We start from the raw sequence: 17748 nt of genomic DNA on the forward strand, positions 1-17748 counted from the left end.
ATGAAGTGGGGAAGGTTCATCCTGGCAACAGCGTGCCAAGAAAAATGGAGTTCCAAATTAATTTTGCGTGCTTATGGGATAACCGAGCACTGCAGTCTTCTCCATAGATGAATCCCTGCCAGAGAGAGATCTAGAAGAGCATGGGGCTTAATCTGAGCCAGTGCTTAGCTGCAGAACATGCCAGGCCCGTGACTTGGAATACGTGAAGTGATAATTAAAAGTGAATGTGTCTGACTATGGGAAGACTAGAGTGTTCATTTATTTATTTATTTATTTATTTATTTATTTATTTATACAACAAGAAAAAAACACACAAAAAAACACAAATACCAAATTACACACAAATTACAAAAATAACCATAGACACATAATTTTCTTGGCAAACAATAAAACATCTATTGGTCTTAACACTAAAGACCCAACTTCCAGTCTATTCCATATTTCAAATTCATATTACTTATTGCCAATACACATTTTTTTCATAATTAAACTTATTCTCAATAAATCTAATTTCTTCTATCTACCTAGCAACTATTACTGAAGTTCCTCGAATGCTGCAACAGAATTTAAACTACTATATTTATTTTTCAGATATTCTTTGAAAACCTCCCATTTAGAAACAAATTCCTGTTTTGATTTATTCTTTATTTTTTCTGATAAACCATCTAATTTGGCATATTCTGTCAGCTTTTGGATCCAATCTTGTATAGAGGGGATTTCATTACTCTTCCATTTTGCTGCGATCAAAACTCTTGCTGCCACCGTCGCATATAAAAAGATACCCTTCCTCTTTTGTGGAATATCCAAATCTGTTATTCCCAGGAGGTAGGCCTCTGGTTTTTTATTGAAAGAGATCTTTAGCATTTTTTGCAGTTCTGCATGTATACTCTCCCAGAATACCTGTATTTTCCTACATGTCCACCACATATGGTAGAATGTTCCTGAGTCTCCGCATCTCCAACAATTACTTGACACATTTTTATACATTTTTGAAAGTTTCCATGGTGTTAGATACCATCGATGTTGCATTTTTTTGAAAGTTCTCTCTAATCGTGTAACGGTTTGTGAATTTCCAATTGATCTTCCATAAATTTTCCCATAGAGTGCTCTTTCTTCACTGCAAAGATATCCTAACAGCCTCTCCTGTATTTGGGACTGGAGTACCAGGTCCAAAGACATTGCTCTCATTTTATACAGTGGTACCTCGGGTTAAGTACTTAATTCATTCTGGAGGTCCATTCTTAACCTGAAACTGTTCTTAACCTGAAGCACCACTTTAGCTAATGGGGCCTCCTGCTGCGCGCCGCGCTGCACTATTTCTGGGTTAGGGGAGTGTGTAACCTGAAGTGTATGTAACCCGAGGTACCACTGTAAATGGAAACAAAGCACCAAGAAAACACAAACTTCCCAAATAAAAGGTGCTTGTAAAAGAAACATTGTCTGTAAATTTGATCAGAGACCTCCTACTCCGGGAAACAAAGTGATACATCTAAGTTAATTAGTGACAGAGGAAACGCTTGGGGATAGAACAGGGTTTTAATCCCAGTTTGCTCCTAAAAGGCTCACTGTATGCATGATATCTTCAAAGGAATTAAGATTTTTTTTTTTTTTGGTAAGGCTAAGCACCCAGTGGGACGCTGGTGGCGCTGTGGGTTAAACCACAGAGCCTAGGGCTTGCCAATCAGAAGGTCGGCAGTTCGAATCCCCGGGATGGGGTGAGCTCCTGTTGCTCGGTCCCTGCTCCTGCCAACCTAGCAGTTCGAAAGCACGTCAAAGTGCAAGTAGATAAATAGGTACCGCTCTGGCGGGAAGGCAAACAGTGTTTCCGTGCACTGCTCTGGTTCACCAGAAGCAGCTTAGTCATGCTGGCCACATGAACCGGAAGCTGTACGCTGGCTCCCTCGGCCAATAAAGCGAGATGAGTGCAGCAACCCCAGACTCGGTCACGACTGGACCTAATGGTCAGGGGTCCCTTTACCTTTACCTTTCCAAGCACCCAGTACATAGTGAGAAGTTCTTGAAGTGACAGGAGGAGACTCAGCAAGTCCATACCAATTGCCAAAGGCAGGTGTCTAAGTACAGGCAAGTAAAAACTATCATGAGATTGCATTGTGGATAGCAGCAAGGGTGTACATAGTTTTCTGTTTTTTAACTCAACCAATCATAATTTTATTGGAATTTTTCAGCATAGTAAGATATAACATAGATGACAACAAGTCATCCAGGATAAAGCATCATGGGTTACATCAAAACCTATGCAACATACACAGAAAGAATCTTGAATATAATAAATGGATATACAGTATGAATATAAAGAAATAACACAAAAGAAAAAATTATATGTAAGGAGCATTACATAAAGATGTAGGCATAATTATGCCAAGCCAACCATTTGGATTAGAAACATAAACTGTTTCGAGGTTTTTCTTTACAGTCTAGAGGTATATAAATTTTATGAAATAAATAATAATAATAAAAGAGGGTATGTCAATAAAAAAATGTTATTATATATCATGTAGAATGGACATGTCACAAGTAAAGGTATGTTGCACAATTAAATGAAATAACGCAGGGAAATAACCATATAACATATTTAGCTTAGGATACGTTTACATAAAGATGTGTATGGTGTTGGAGGGTCCCAGTCAAGTTCTTTGTTTGAGAAGCATCTGGCAAAACAAAATCATTTTGTATAAAATAAGTTGCCATTTTTGGTTTGCTGGAATTTCCCTTTTCCTTAATTGTTGCATTAATTTTTCCATTAAATGGTACACAAAGCTTCTTGCCCCTGGCCAGGCTGAGCCTAGGCCATTTAAATGCAACTGGGCTCTGGATAGCAGAGATTGTGGGAGGAAAGAGTGTTGTTTATGTGCTGGTGCATGAGTCTGCTTGCCTGCGTGTGTGCACACACTTGGTGGTGAGGGGAGGAGTTAATGAATGAAACCACTTCCAGATTCTTGGAACACCATCTCCAAATGCTTGGGAGAGTTCCCAATGAAAGTCCCACACGATTGGGTGTCTCTCCTCCCTGATTCCCTGTATGAAACTTGGCTTGGCTACAGCAAGAAGCAGGAAGTGTTTTTCTATCAGCAAATTGTATCCAGCAGGGAGGTCAAGTCCTCTTGGTGGCAGCTTTCCAGACTGACAGCAGAAGGTCCATCCTTCATATGGAAGCCATTTCCACCCTTTAGCTAGAACGAGGGGATCTTTACATTGCTTCCTGGCTTTGTTTAGTTTAATATGAAAACCTCTTCGCATCTTAGTATTCCTTTCTCTCGAGAAAATCCAGTGTTTACAGTAAGGGTTTCACCCAGAAACCATACCTATCTTCCGTACCCAGAAACCGTATCTATCTTCAGACTAGACCCATTGAAATCTATGAATTTAAGTGACTTCTCCATTCATTTCAATGGGTCTGCTCTAAGTACAACTTCATCCAATACCTAAATGTTCTACAGCAATAGGAAAGGATGCAACCATTGCTCCTCCTATGCTGATCTTCCATGGGCTACCTTCCTTCCACCCTTACTTTGGAGCAAAGGTTAGGTCTTTCTGGTGTCTACAGCAAGTGGGGAAGAACAATGGATAAAAGAAGAAGAAGAAGAAGAGTTTGGATTTGATATTCCACTTTATCACTACCCGAAGGAGTCTCAAAGCAGCTAACATTCTCCTTTCCCTTCCTCCCCCACAACAAACACTCTGTGAGGTGAGTGGGGCTGAGAAACTTCAGAAAAGTGTGACTAACCCAAGGTCACCCAGCAGCTGCATGTGGAGGAGCGGAGACGCGAACCCGGTTCCCCAGATTACAAGTCTACCACTCTTAACCACTACACCACACTGGACTAGTTGAGGAACAGGGTGAGAGATGCAAGAAGCTGCAGCCTTCTTGGTTAAAGGTAAAGGTAAAGGTACCCCTGCCCGTACGGGCCAGTCTTGACAGACTCTGGGGTTGTGCGCCCATCTCACTTAAGAGGCCAGGGGCCAGCGCTGTCCGGAGACACTTCCGGGTCACGTGGCCAGCGTGACATCGCTGCTCTGGCCAGAGCCAGAGCCAGAGCCAGAGCCGCACACGGAAACGCCGTTTACCTTCCCGCTGGTAAGCGGTCCCTATTTATCTACTTGCACCCGGAGGTGCTTTCGAACTGCTAGGTTGGCAGGCGCTGGGACCGAGCAGCGGGAGCGCACCCCGCCGCAGGGATTCGAACCGCCGACCTTTCGATCGGCAAGCCCTAGGCGCTGAGGCTTTAACCCACAGCGCCACCTGCGTCTTAACCACTACACCACACTGGACTAGTTGAGGAATAGGGTGAGAGATGCAAGAAGCTGCAGCCTTCTTGGTTACCATGGACTATTTAAACTTTTAAACTGGGCTAAGGACTGGCACCGACTCAAGTAAAAGAGGTGTATCTATGCAATATTTTCATTGCATGAGTAATGAAACTTGCAGGATGTGGCAGGGGTTTGATGCTTGGTTGGAGGGCACCGCTGGTTTCTCTTAATTGCATGGCATGATTAGATGGAGTTTGTATTTTGCTTCAAATGTTTCGGTCCAGGCCATTGTTCTTCAACTTTCCACTCTCTTTTCTCCCCTTTTGCTTGTAATTAACCCACTTCACATGTCACTAACCTGATGCTGCAGTAATCCCAGATTGTGGAAATAAAATTATAAGATTAGATTGCTGAACCAGGATGCTTTAAGAAGATGATAAGCAGGGACCTAACAAACCTCATTAGTAAGTTGGGAGAGAGAGAGAGAGAGAGAGAGAAAGAGAGAAAGAGAGAGAGAGACAGAAGAGAGAGATGGCTTGTTCACACTTCTGCTCCTCCTGTGCCTAGAAAGTGTTGGTCTGAGCTGTTTTTCTGCTTGATCTGTGCTTTCTAGGCATGAGCCTGGCTAGTTTCCCCCTTGCCCCATTGAAAGCCCGTTCTTTAGTGCCAAATGGGAGCAAACGTCAATCTAGAGAAAACCCAGTTTGCCGTTTGTTCTGATTGAGTGCTAAAGAGCGGTTTCCCCCATGAGAAAGCAGTGGGGCAAGGGGTAAGCCCTCTGTGTGTGAAAACAGTAGCAGCAATGGTGATCACATCAACACCACCCATTAAAAAACACTCTTATACCACTTTAAACCCAAAGAAGCCTGGGAACTGTAGTTTGTCAAGGGTACTGGGAATTGTAGCTCAGTGAGGGGGTTTCCTCCCAACTCCCAACTCTTAATGTGGTATAAGAGCTTTAAAGAAATGGTGTGGATGTGACCTCCATTGCTTGTTGATGCTTATCTTCTGGGCTGATTAATTAACTATTAAATCAATATTATATCCCATTACAGTGGTACCTTGGGTTACATATGCTTCAGGTTACAGACTCCGCTAACCCAGAAATAGTACCTCAGGTTAAGAACTTTGCTTCAGGATGAGAACAGAAATCGTGCAGCAGCAGAGCGGCGGCAGTGGGAGGCCCAATTAGCTAAAGTGGTACATCAGGTTTAGAACAGTTTCAGGTTAAGAGCGGACCTCCAGAACACATTAAGTTCTTAACCCGAGGCACCACTGTACTTACTCCAGCAAATCTAAGGACTCCTTTGCAAATCCATTTGTGGTCTTCTTTTGCCTGCACAGTGTTTTCTAACATGCAACCTGCCCAGGCCAGCCCTACAGGAAGGTGAGACAACAACCTCATGCGGTAGATACTGGGGGCCAGGTCAGACTACAAAGTTGTGTGTGGCACACAGTGTCCCCTACGTCTAAGGAACCTGCTGCTCTCAGTTGTAGTGGGGGACACTTTTCCATTGCCAGTACTGAAACAGGATCCAATTACCAGCTGACTTGTGTACATGGGATGGTGAGGGTGAGGGTGGGGTGGGGCTACCATCTTGTTCTTTGCCTTGGGAGCACAATGTCTTGTGCTGATCCTGCAGTCGAGACACATGTTCTGAGAACATGATTTCAACAAGAATTAATTACCAGGTGAGACACCAGAAACAGAACAAGCCAAAGTGGCAGGAATGAAATTTCCCTTAGGATTTTCTTTACATTTTTTGAAAATCGAGTGCAGCTGGGGGAGGTCTCCAGGTACGCCTTTTCCTGGGCTCACTGACATTGTCAAACTGTCATGGTTTGGGGCAGGTATTCCAAATGAACAGGCCATTCTAACATGAACTTTTTTTTTTATTTAACCAGATTTATATTCCACTTAATCAAGAACAAACGCTCTAAGCCCTTTTCATAAACCAATAAGAAATGTTCATAATAAAAAACTGATAAAACCAAATTTCCAAAAAAAGAAAACATAAATTTTATCAAGCTATACATAAAAGCAATAGTTTTAGAACAAATGTACAGAACAACATTACATGTTTCTGCAAACTTGCCTAAACAAAAGAATTTTTAGCAGGCACCAGAAAAAATACAGTGAAGGCGCCTGTCTAATATTAATCCTTTATGGAAATCATTTTGGAGTAGGAAATTCATGCCATCTGTGTGTATTTAACTTTGTGCTAGTTTGCACACATGCTGGGAAGCTGCAACCAATTGTGGCTCACCCAGCCTGCACATGGACACAAAGGAAACTATACATGTTTCCTTGTAACACATTGGGGTCTGGATGTGGGTGGTGATATATGTATTACAGACCCTCCAAGTGTCCCTATTTTCCAGGGACGTCCCTGATTTAGAGAAGCCACCCCGGATTCTGATTTGATCCCAGAATGTCCCACTTTCCCTTAGGATGTCCTGATTTCCATTGGAGAAATGTTGGAGGGTATGGAGTTATCTGACCCCCAAACCACCAGAAGACAATCCTGTACAGGGATTGTTTTTATGTTTAATGTTTTAGTATATATTTTGGAAGCTGCCCAGAGTGGCTGGGGCAACCCAGTAAGATGTGTGGGGTATAAATAGTAAAATTATCACTATGGAATGAGATGTCCCTATTTTCATCGGAGAAATGTTGGAGGGTATGGTATCATTGTACATGTGCAGCATGCAGGAACTGCAAAGCAGCTCTCTCGCTCTCTCTCTTTAAAAAGACACCCTTCGGTCATGTGATCCTGCTCATGGAGCTCTCCAGGGAGGCAGTTTCAAACTAAATGGGCAGTAGGGGAGGGGGAAGCCAGGAAGGATGAGTTGAGGAAGAAGAAACTACTGAGACAAAAGGGATAGGTGACAGGAGAAAGTGAGTTTAGGGCAGTGCAAGCTGACCAATTAGGGCAAATGGAACACTGCCCCACCAAGCTCAGTCTGTTGGCCAGGTGGCTTCCACTTGCCTGCCTTGTTACTTACAATCAGACGGTTATGTTGCAATTGATTTGTAAGGAAACCCAGGAGGCGTGATAATCCAGAGTATGTCTATCAGTATATCCAGTACTTTTTTTCTCTTTAAAAATGTTTAGGGGTACTCTCATTTTGACTCAAGAAAATCACCATTTTATAGTTCAAATCGGGAAAAATAAATACAGTAAATGGACAAAAGTACAAAGATTCACAAAATGTTTAGGGGTATGTGTCCCCCTGTGTCCCCCCAGAAAAAAGCACTATATACAGAGGATATATCCCTCTGTACAGTCAGCTACTTTCCCCCAGGATACACCATATAATTTGGTTTTTTCCCCAAACAGCATTCATTTTCATTACAATTTGCATTTTGCAAATGAAAATGCACTGCCATTATGTCTGTCTGAGACAATGTAGTAGCTCAGCAAGGCAGGAGACTCTTTCAAGGTGTAGGCGTTTTTATATTAACATTTTTTAAGGTTAATAACAGTGCATATCTCTGAAGGGCAATCAGCCCAGAATTTTTTTTCACAGGCCTGGGTCTTCAAGTAATGATGGCTTTAGCTAGGGAAAATTCTTCTATTGTATAATCATCAAAGATCCTTCAACAATCCAAGCAGTGAATGGGTCCTCAAAGGGCTTTTAGTCGGTTTTAGAAACATTACAATTCCTCTTCATTTCATAAGACCTACTTCTGAGTTGTGAATGTGCCACAACTTGTTGAAGGTAATTATTTGTCACCTCCTGAAATTTGCACGTCATTAATGAAGTATCAGTTAGCAATTTGCTCCTTCTCTTGATTCCACAGAGAGGTACACACCAGCACTCGATAGGTTAATGGCCTGGATCACAGACCTGGAGAGAGAAGGGCTGTCATGGAGTTTTTTTCTTTTTTAACTTCGTGGATATTGGGAAGAAACAGGAGCCTTTTAAGGATGCCAAGTACAACCTCCTGACCCACACGTCCCTACAAGCATGCATTTATGAGGAGCTTCCTGGGGCTCCTAATGCAAAACACCGGGATAAATTCAAGAAGTCTCATCCCAAACATAAGGGGGAGGAAAAAAACTTTTTCTTCATCCGTCACCTCAATTAAAAGCTCCCTGTTTATTTGTCACAGGCAGCTCAGCCCATTTGGGATTTGGAAAGAAGCAGCAAACAGAGCAGTGAGTCTGGATTAGGCTGTTAAAAATAACCTTGCATTTCTCTCTCCCCACATTCCTGTAAGATGCTTAGGACAGGAAAAGCAGACTTAGAAACCAATCCCTTGCATTTAATAACCACTGCATGGGGAAGGCGGGGGCACTGGTGAACGATTTATGGCTGAGAGTTGGGATGGCAAGATTCCTCCTTGGCTTTGGTTCCCATGAAGTTTTATGAACCTTGCATCTTTGTGCTTGTGACCTCAGTTAGATTGTGAAGATGTCATCGGGGCATGAGAGAGGCAGTGGGAGGAAGTTTTATAACTTCACAGGAGATCAAACCATGGATGGGGAAATAAGACTCAGGCATCCAACATTTATGGGAAATCATTCCCATTTGAAAATGTATGCCTCTAAGACAGCTGTTAAGGTCAGCTCTGTGCTCACAAACTCCCTCCAATAAACCCCACGTACTATGATAATATTACCATCTGAAAGTTCATCTGCCTCGGTTTCAGGAGACATTACTTCTGACCAAGCTAGGGGGTAGGGGAGACAGACATGCCCTTTCCAAGAAGAACCCCCCATTCATTAGCTCCTATGGCAACAAATGACAGGACCTGTTGGGCAGTTTGACCTCTTAAGCAGTCTCTTTTTGCAAACAGAGGCACAGGGCTGAAGACACCCCCAACCCATTTAGCCCAATCCCAATCACACAACAATAGTGTTGAGCTCTAGAGTTGGAGATATGGATTTGAACATAAGAAGAGCCTGCTGGATCAGTCAAAGGCCTATCTAATCCAGCATCTTGTTTCCCACACTTCCCAACCAGATGTCTATAAGAAATCCACAAGCAGGATGTAAGGCCAACTGCACTATCCCCATGTGTAATCCCCAACAACTGGTATTCAGAGGCATCCTGCCCCTGTATCTGGAGGTATATAGTCATTGTGACCAGTAGCCATTCGTAACCTTTTTGCTCCATGACTTTGTCTAACACCCTTTTAAAACCATCTAAGTTGATGGCCCTCATCGCCTCATCTTGTGGAAACAAGCTCCATTAGTAACTATGCACTGGCTTTGTTCGCACATAACAAAACCATGGTTAAGCATGTATGAGTAAATCTGCTGGTGCAACTAGAAAAATGTGGACACTGTGCTCCTCCCATGCACTTGATGCACTAGCCAGAGCTAATACAAAGTTTGGCTTGGCATTATGTGTAAACTCAATCATATGGTTTGTCTTCTCCAAACAAGCCATGATAAATAAGCCCAAAACAAACCTTGTTTACAATTGGTTGCTTGTTTGGAGTGAGAAAAACCACAAGCCCAGATCGGCACACAATACTAATCCAAACCATGGGTCCCTGTAATGCTGTAGGTACAAGAGTCGGGGAGGTATAAGGCAGCCTTGATTTTCAAACTGCATACCAGCAACCTCAGTCATTTACACTTACCCATGGTTTGGCTTAATATCACGTGTGAACCAGATCAGAGTGTTTGAGGAATTTGATCTTTGTGGATTCTGATTTGAACAAAGATGAGCTGCACCTCACAAACTAATGTTTGGACTAAGTTTGCTCTTCTTGAACATTCTAGTGTCATTATCAACTTTTTTTAAAAAAAACTTTTTAAAACGGGAGAAAAAAAACACTGAGAAATGCATATTGAGATTTTTTTAAAAAACTATTTAAATATGAATATGCCAACCTAGCAGTTTGAAAGCACCCCCGGGTGCAAGTAGATAAATATGGAATGCTTACTAGTGGGAAGGTAAACGGCGTTTCCGTGTGCTGCACTGGCTCGTCAGATGCAGCTTGTCATGCTGGCCACATGACCCGGAAGTGTCTGCGGACAGCGCTGGCTCCCGGCCTATAGAGTGAGATGAGCGCACAACCCTAGAGTCTGGCAAGACTGGCCCGTACGGGCAGGGGTACCTTTACCTTTACTAAATATGAATTTTTAAAAAAATTCTGATTATTAATGCAGAAACATCATGTAATGGACTTATGAATGAACACAGACAAAAGTTATATGGATGGGAATAGACCATTGGGTAAAGCTTACCCCTGTGTGCATATTTTCAGCCTCTAAGCTCAGTCTATTTGTTTGGCATCTGGAATATGTGTTTTCTCTGAAGCTGATGACTTATTCCTAGTGCAGGCCTGCCACCTTCTGGAGAACACTAGCCTTTCAGCTTGTCTTATCAGGTATACGGTACACAGACAGAATACCAGTCAGGCTGGCCTGTATGCACAGGGGGAAAAAATGTGATGCAGAGTAACCCTTGGTGAGAAGCAGGAATTCAACATATCTGGTGCAGAGAGCAGATTTTTGCTTTGCCACCTGAGGTTATGATAGCAGCTGCATCTTGAACATGATCACTGTTACACTGGACCAGAAAGAGGCCCATCAATTCTAATAATAATTGCCAGCAGCAAATGTGGGTTGATTCACACAGCGCTTGGGCGCATGCTTTGCTGCATATCTTTTTTCCCATTCATTCATATCTTTTTTTTAAAAAAAATAATATTTATTAAAATTTCCAATAAAAACATACAAATACAAAACAACTACAATAAAAACAAACACAAACAAAAAACAACAAGTATAATTTTAAAACTTATTTTCTCAACCTAATTTCCCCGACTTCCTCATACCTCACCGTTTTGTATTCTAGTTTCATTATCCCATCAGCAACTCCATTCCCTTATTTCCCCAAATTTTTTTATAAATTCCATTCCTTTTCTTACTCTAATGTCTCTGAAAACCACAATGTTTTAAAATCCATGTCAATCTAACATTCTTTAATCTTATAATGTTTGTTAAGATAGTCCTTAAATTTCTTCCAATCTTCTTCCACTGTCTCTTTCTCCTGGTCTCGGATTCTGCCCGTCATCTCTGCAAGTCCCATGTAGTCTGCCATCTTCATCTGCCATTCTTCCAGAGTGGGTAGGTCTGATGTCTTCCAATACTTTGCAATAAGGATCCTTGCTGCTGTTGTTGCATATAAAAACAAAGTTCTGTCCTTCTTTAACACCACATGGCTGACCATACCCAGGATCATTCATTCATATCTTTACCCAACCTGATCTCAATAGTAGGCGACAACACATTTAAAATATGGAGACAGAGTTTACAGTCCTATCAGGCACAACCCCTGCTCTAATATGCTGTTTCAGGACTCTCTGCATTTAGATTCTATACCTTTCATGGGCATAGCCAAGAGGGGGGCGGGCAGCTGCCCCCCAAGTTAATAAAAATAAATAAAAATACATAGCTAACTGCCTCCCCTAAAAAAAATCCTGGCTATGCCCATGATACCTTTAGGTGTCTCTTTGATCGCTTTGGGTGAAGTTACAACACTGCTGAAACTGGCAACATGTCACCATTTTAGCACCCAAAATTGTGGCCTTGCTTTGCTTAATTGTAGGACTGGTTCTGAACGTCACTAAGAAGCCACCAATATCTAGCGAACCACAAGTGTTTATATGCGTTGACTAATGGGCTGCACAAAGAATGCCTGTAGTGATACGAAATGGCCACAAGGGACCGACTTCACATATTCCAGACACAATCTGTAATTACAGAGCCTTGCAGACCTGGACTTAGAAAACAGTAAACTTACATTCCACATAATTCAAATGCAACTGTTTTTATACAGCTCTCTGTTAATAGTGCCTGCTATTTTTTATTATTATAAAAAGATCATGCCTTTCCGGTATTGTCTAGTTTGGCTTTTGAGAATGGTTTGAGCATTCAGTCTCACCTTCATCAAATTGATAGACTGGACAATTGATGTGTGCTTTGAGAATCACCTCTGTTGAGCATGCTTTAATCCAGGAATGAGAAACCATTTTCAGCCTGAGGACTTTTTTCTCTTCTGGGTAACCATCTGAAGCAGTGCTTTTCTTCAAGAAAAAAAAGGGTGACTGTACTGTGTACCCTTGAGTACCCCCAGGGGGGAAAAGCACTGATCTGAGGGCTACATACCCAGTAGTGGTCAAGGCCAGTGGCAAAAGTGAGTGGAGCAACAAATGTAAAAATTGCCTTGTAGGCTGGTTTCTATGCACACTCACACAGCCCTCTCTATTCCCCATCCAGACAAGCAAGAGGTGTGATCAGAGTTCAAGGACATGTTCCAGGCAGGGATAACGTATGGGGTGCGAAGCTGGGATAGTGAGATGTGGAGCAGAACCTGGGGAAGAAGGTATGTGGCCTGGAGAAAGCTCTAAGGCAGGTTTCCTCAACCTTGGCCCTCCAGATGTTTTTGGCCTACAACTCCCATGATCCCTAGCTAGCAGGTCCCGTGGGCAGGGATGATGGGAATTGTAGTCCAAAACATCTGGAGGGCCGAGGTTGAGGAAGCCTGCTCTAAGGGTCAAAGCCACATTTGGCGCTGAGCCTGAGGTTCGCCACCCTGCTTTAAGATTTACGATAAAGTGGCAACTTCATAAAATATACTATTTGCCATAGAAGGAATGAATGGTTGTCTTAAAGATGAACCATTTGCTCACCCATTTCATTAGGGAAAATGGTGACGATGGGGGATGGAATTTTCAAGGGTTTTCATCAGTGCTTTCTTTTTATCAGTGCTATTTTTCTAGAAAAAGAGGTACCGGAACTCACCATCAACCCCTCTTAGAATGGCAATGGCTGAAAAAAAGCCCTGATTTTAATACTCTGAAATGGCATTAAAATGAAGGTTTCTTTGCTCTGCACAGCCTGAGACTTAAGCATAGCTACCTGGTTTTGCCTATCCAGAATCCAGCTGCTTTGTGAGGATATGAATAATGTGTCATGCTAAAGCGTCAGTGGCAGCACTTCACAGTCATTTTTGAAAGTAATGCCAAAACTGAATCTTGGTTCCACAGCAGCAGTCAAACCTAATTTGCATATTCTTACCCAGCATCCTCAGGGTTTTGCTTCTCATCTTACAGTAATTAAGAGAGGATCAGTTTTTAAGAACAGCCTCATCCAAGTTATTCTCACAGCAGCTGCGACTGAACAACTCAGGAATACATTCGGGATTTGTTTGCTTATGAAGCAGATTTTGTAGGGTATTTGTCATTGTAACTTTATATTAGAATGCGGGTGTGCTTTTTGCAGAATTCAGTCAACAAATGATAAAATATTTGTATGTTAGTACTCTTAATTATATATGATTCCGGGTTTGGGAAAATATAAACTTCCAAAATTCAAAGGTTCTTCAAAATTAGAATCTGTAAATAAGAATACATTTTCTGGCAAAACAAGACTTTCTTCAAGAAAACCTGACTACATGGCAAATATTTGGGGAAAATAAATACTATATACTTTTACAGCGACTGGTTGAGGAACATTTTTGTTTGCTAGATAATAGTTCAGAATGGCTGTTCATGACTCTTTGTGGCAGCTAATTACTAGCAGGCGGTTGGATATTTCTATAGTATGCATTATCCTCTCTATTAAAAAAAAAAGAAAAATCAATACTTTTTTTTAAAGAGAAAAGTTAATGCTTACATGGAGGGAGGACATTTGCATTAAGACTGCTGGTTGCAAAGATGCCTAATCCTTCTCTTTCCAGTCATGCCCTTGGTGCTGCTATGGGACTAAGAAGAAGCTTCCATTGGCACTAGTGGAAGATTCTCCCCCTAAGCCTCATAGCCATATGAGGATGGGGAAGAGATTTTTGTCATGATCTTGGCTGGGCATGGGAGGATTAAATTTCCCCTTCCCTCATGATACAATTCTGATGAAATTCTGCTTAAGTATTGGATTAAGATGCAGAGGACCTTCTCGGTAGTGGCGCCCACCCTGTGGAACACCCTCCTATCAAATGTCAAGGAAATAAACAACTATCTGACTTTTAGAAGACATCTGAGGGCAACCTTGTTTAGGGAAGCTTTTAATGTTTGATGTTTTATTGTGTTTTTAATATTCTGTAGGGAGCCACCCAGAGTGGCTGGGGAGACTCAGGCAGATGGGCGGGGTATTATTCTTATTCTTATTCTGCTTCACACATTGTATATTTAACATAGCATGCACTTAGGCCAGTTGGCAAACTCCATATAGGAAGTATGTAGTTGAAAAAAATTACTATCCTCTGAAAATTTTAGCTACTTTCGTACAGTCATATTTATATAATTCACTACTTTCTCCCAAAACTTAACATTGTAGAAACATGGTTTAAAGAAGCATTATCCTTATTACATCTCCAACAAAATGCTGATCTACTTTCTACATTGTCCTCTTCCTGAAATTTCTGCTAGCACCTTAGAGAGAAGCATGCAGAAACAGTAGATTCACCAAGAGACAAAGCAGAACGGTACCTCAAATGCACTGTTATGTTTTATTCTATAGCAGCTGGTTGGGTAGGTGGTGGTTGCCATTGGGAAAATGACACATGCCAACCTTCTCCAGACTGGTGACCTGCAGATGCTTTGTGCTGCAACTTTAACCAGCCCCCATCAGCACATGACCAAGTATTTGGAGAGCACCAGGAAGGCAGCAGGTTGGCAAAGTTTGGCATATAGGAAAGGGTTACTCCTTCATCTAAACACTCTTGTCTTAATTTGAATTACCCTTCTCTTAAATAAATGAATAACAGGAGCTCCTAGCTCAGCATACATCTTTCTAAGGGAATATGTGCTAGAGCCAGCACGTGCCTGAGGTACACCAGCAATAGATTGAATGTGCTTCTGTTGACTTTACATCTGCCTAAGATTTGGTCCTAGGCATGATGCCCAACTGAGATCACTTGGGAAGACTGCCCTACTAATCATTAAACAGGCAGGATGGCGGATTTATGCTCTCTAAGCTCTTTTAACAGGGATTTGATATGAACTTGCTTCTGTCAGTTGGCTCTGGGGAAAAGACTCCTCAGCACGGCTATTACTGTTCAACGCATGCTTTTTTTTTTTTGTGCCTCTCCTCCTGAACCTCCTCTCGCTTTAATAGAGAGTAGCCTTAGTAAATCCAGCTCCTTATCAGAGCTGACCCAATGGAGCTTGTTCTGGCTCTGTCACTCTCTATCAGCCTGGCTCACGCTGCTCCACTAGTATCTGTGAACTGTGGGAGAGCAGCAGTTTCATGATAGGCTTGGAAATGCTATTAATATGCAGGAAGGTTTGTGAGCATAAAGCCCTGTGCTAGCAGCTCGGTTTCAAAGCTCTTTGCTACAGCTAAGAACCTATCCCAATTTCCTAATCCCAGTACTCAGTAATTACTCAAATATTATTCTCCTGGCTGGGCTACTTTCTATTTACCCTATTCTTTCAAACATTGAATGCATAGATCCTTGAGCATTGCCTTTTTTCCTGTGGCAGTGACAGAAACAATCCATGCAATGAGGCATCTGAAAGTCACACCATAACTTTGTGCAGTCAGTCAACTATATCCTCCCCCCCCCACCCCGCAGAGCATTAGAAGACTGCTTCCTTGCCTGGAAACCTTTTACATGTCCCCAACACTGCCCACCCCTCAAAGACTTCCTTTCACACACACGTTTGTGAATGAAAAATTAGCACAGACTAAGATCAAGCCTTCATAACTCAGATTCTAGCTGGACAGAATGCTTTTACAAACACCTGGAAGAGAAATCCTTGGGAATGTGTTGAGTCAGCGCACCTGAGAAGAGAATGCTGCTGACATATGGAAAAGGACTTTGAGGGAAATTGAATCAGGCAGCTGAGACAGGCCTTTAGCTATCCATTCCAAAGACCCCCTTCTTGAAAAACTGGTAAGTGAACAGTGAACTTGATGACCTTTAAGTGTCTTGACCCTGGGGTCAGACTCCCCTTTTTCAGGGGATGAGGCTGGGGATTTGTGGTGTGAGAAGGAATTGCCGTCAGGGGCAGCCCCAGAAGAATCTAAATGACAGGAAGTACTTCTGCAAGAAGATCATATGGTGCTGGTGTTCCTCTGGGTCAAGGACATCTCATCCCTTTCTTCTGACTCTGAAGAACTCAGTTCAAAAGCCTAAATGCAACTACTAGAGTCTCTCCCATTCAGCTGGAGCAATCCAGTCAGATGGGTGGGGTACATATAAACAACAACAATAACTGGCAAAGAAGGTTGGACTCCTTTGAATGAAAGGTTCTTCTCAGTAAGGCACAGCTACCCACTCAAACTCCTGCTTAAGGCTTGTTTAACTGCTGCTGGAGCAACACCCAAAGTTTGCTTGCATGAAGTATTCAGCCCAAGTCCTTCCTGGAGCTGTCCAGGGTACTCTCTGCTGTTCTCATGAGGTTTGTTTGGAAAGACAGCCATGCATGATCCTAAATAAGAACCAAGGACAAAAATAAATTCTCCATGCCAAAGTATGATGTAAAACATCCAGAGGCTTTGTCTAACAGCACTACACATACCATAGATTTGGGAACAAACCATGTAATTCTTCTGGTCCCAAAGCTTTTAAACTCATGTCTTGAGGGTAGGTTTGAACTTCAGGCTGCCAATTTCACAGCCATTTGGCTTATGCAAGCAGCCTTCCCTTTAGCACTATTTCTTTTGCTGCCACTGGGCTCTGCTGGAAACCTTCCCTGCAGCACCCATCACATCACAGCTGATGGGCTTTTCAGAAATGCATCCCCTGACATTTGAAGGTACTGTGAAGCAGCCAATGAAACGAACACAGCAAGGGAGCGTCAGTATTTGTTAAAAAGCATTTCTCTCTCTCTGCTCAGACAATGTTTCCTTTGAAACAGCTGCCACCTCCCAACCTCTCACCCTAGATTAATCCTTTAGGGCAGTGGTTTTCAACCTGTGGGTCCCCAGATGTTGTTGGACTACAACTCCCATCATCCATAGCTGGTAAGGCCAGAGCTCAGGGATGATGGGAGTTGTTTTCCCACAACATCTGGGGACCCACAGGTTGAAAACCGCTGCCTTAGGGGCTCTCCTGCTATATTCCCTAGCTGATACAGCAATTGCAGCTAGCCAGCATCCTGCCTTTCTCCTTCCTTGACTTCTCTTAGGGACAATTCAAATGGACACCTCCCCTCCTACTGTTGCCTCCAGTTGTTGCTTGGGGGTGGGTAATGGTTCCATTTCTCTTCCCCATTTGTTGGGAAAAAAGCAAGAAGAGTTAGCACATTGATACACCCCAGTGCCCCAGGAATAAGCAGTGGTGTGTTAATGCTGCATACAATGGGAGAGACCATGCAAGAACCCATACATTAATTCTAGCCATTTATGGGTTGCTCTTCAGTGACAGTCATGGGTCGATATGCTTTGCTTAACCTACAACTGGCCATTCTCTCAGAGGATATACTTCAAGTGGTGAATTAATTGTGATCTGCAGTTGTGGCAACACTTAAATTAATGTGCTTCTTGACCCCCAAAAGTTAGGGTCCCTATG

Source organism: Podarcis cretensis, assembly GCF_951804945.1.
Source record: "Podarcis cretensis genome assembly, chromosome: 6".
In the NCBI taxonomy this organism is placed as follows: domain Eukaryota; kingdom Metazoa; phylum Chordata; class Lepidosauria; order Squamata; family Lacertidae; genus Podarcis; species Podarcis cretensis.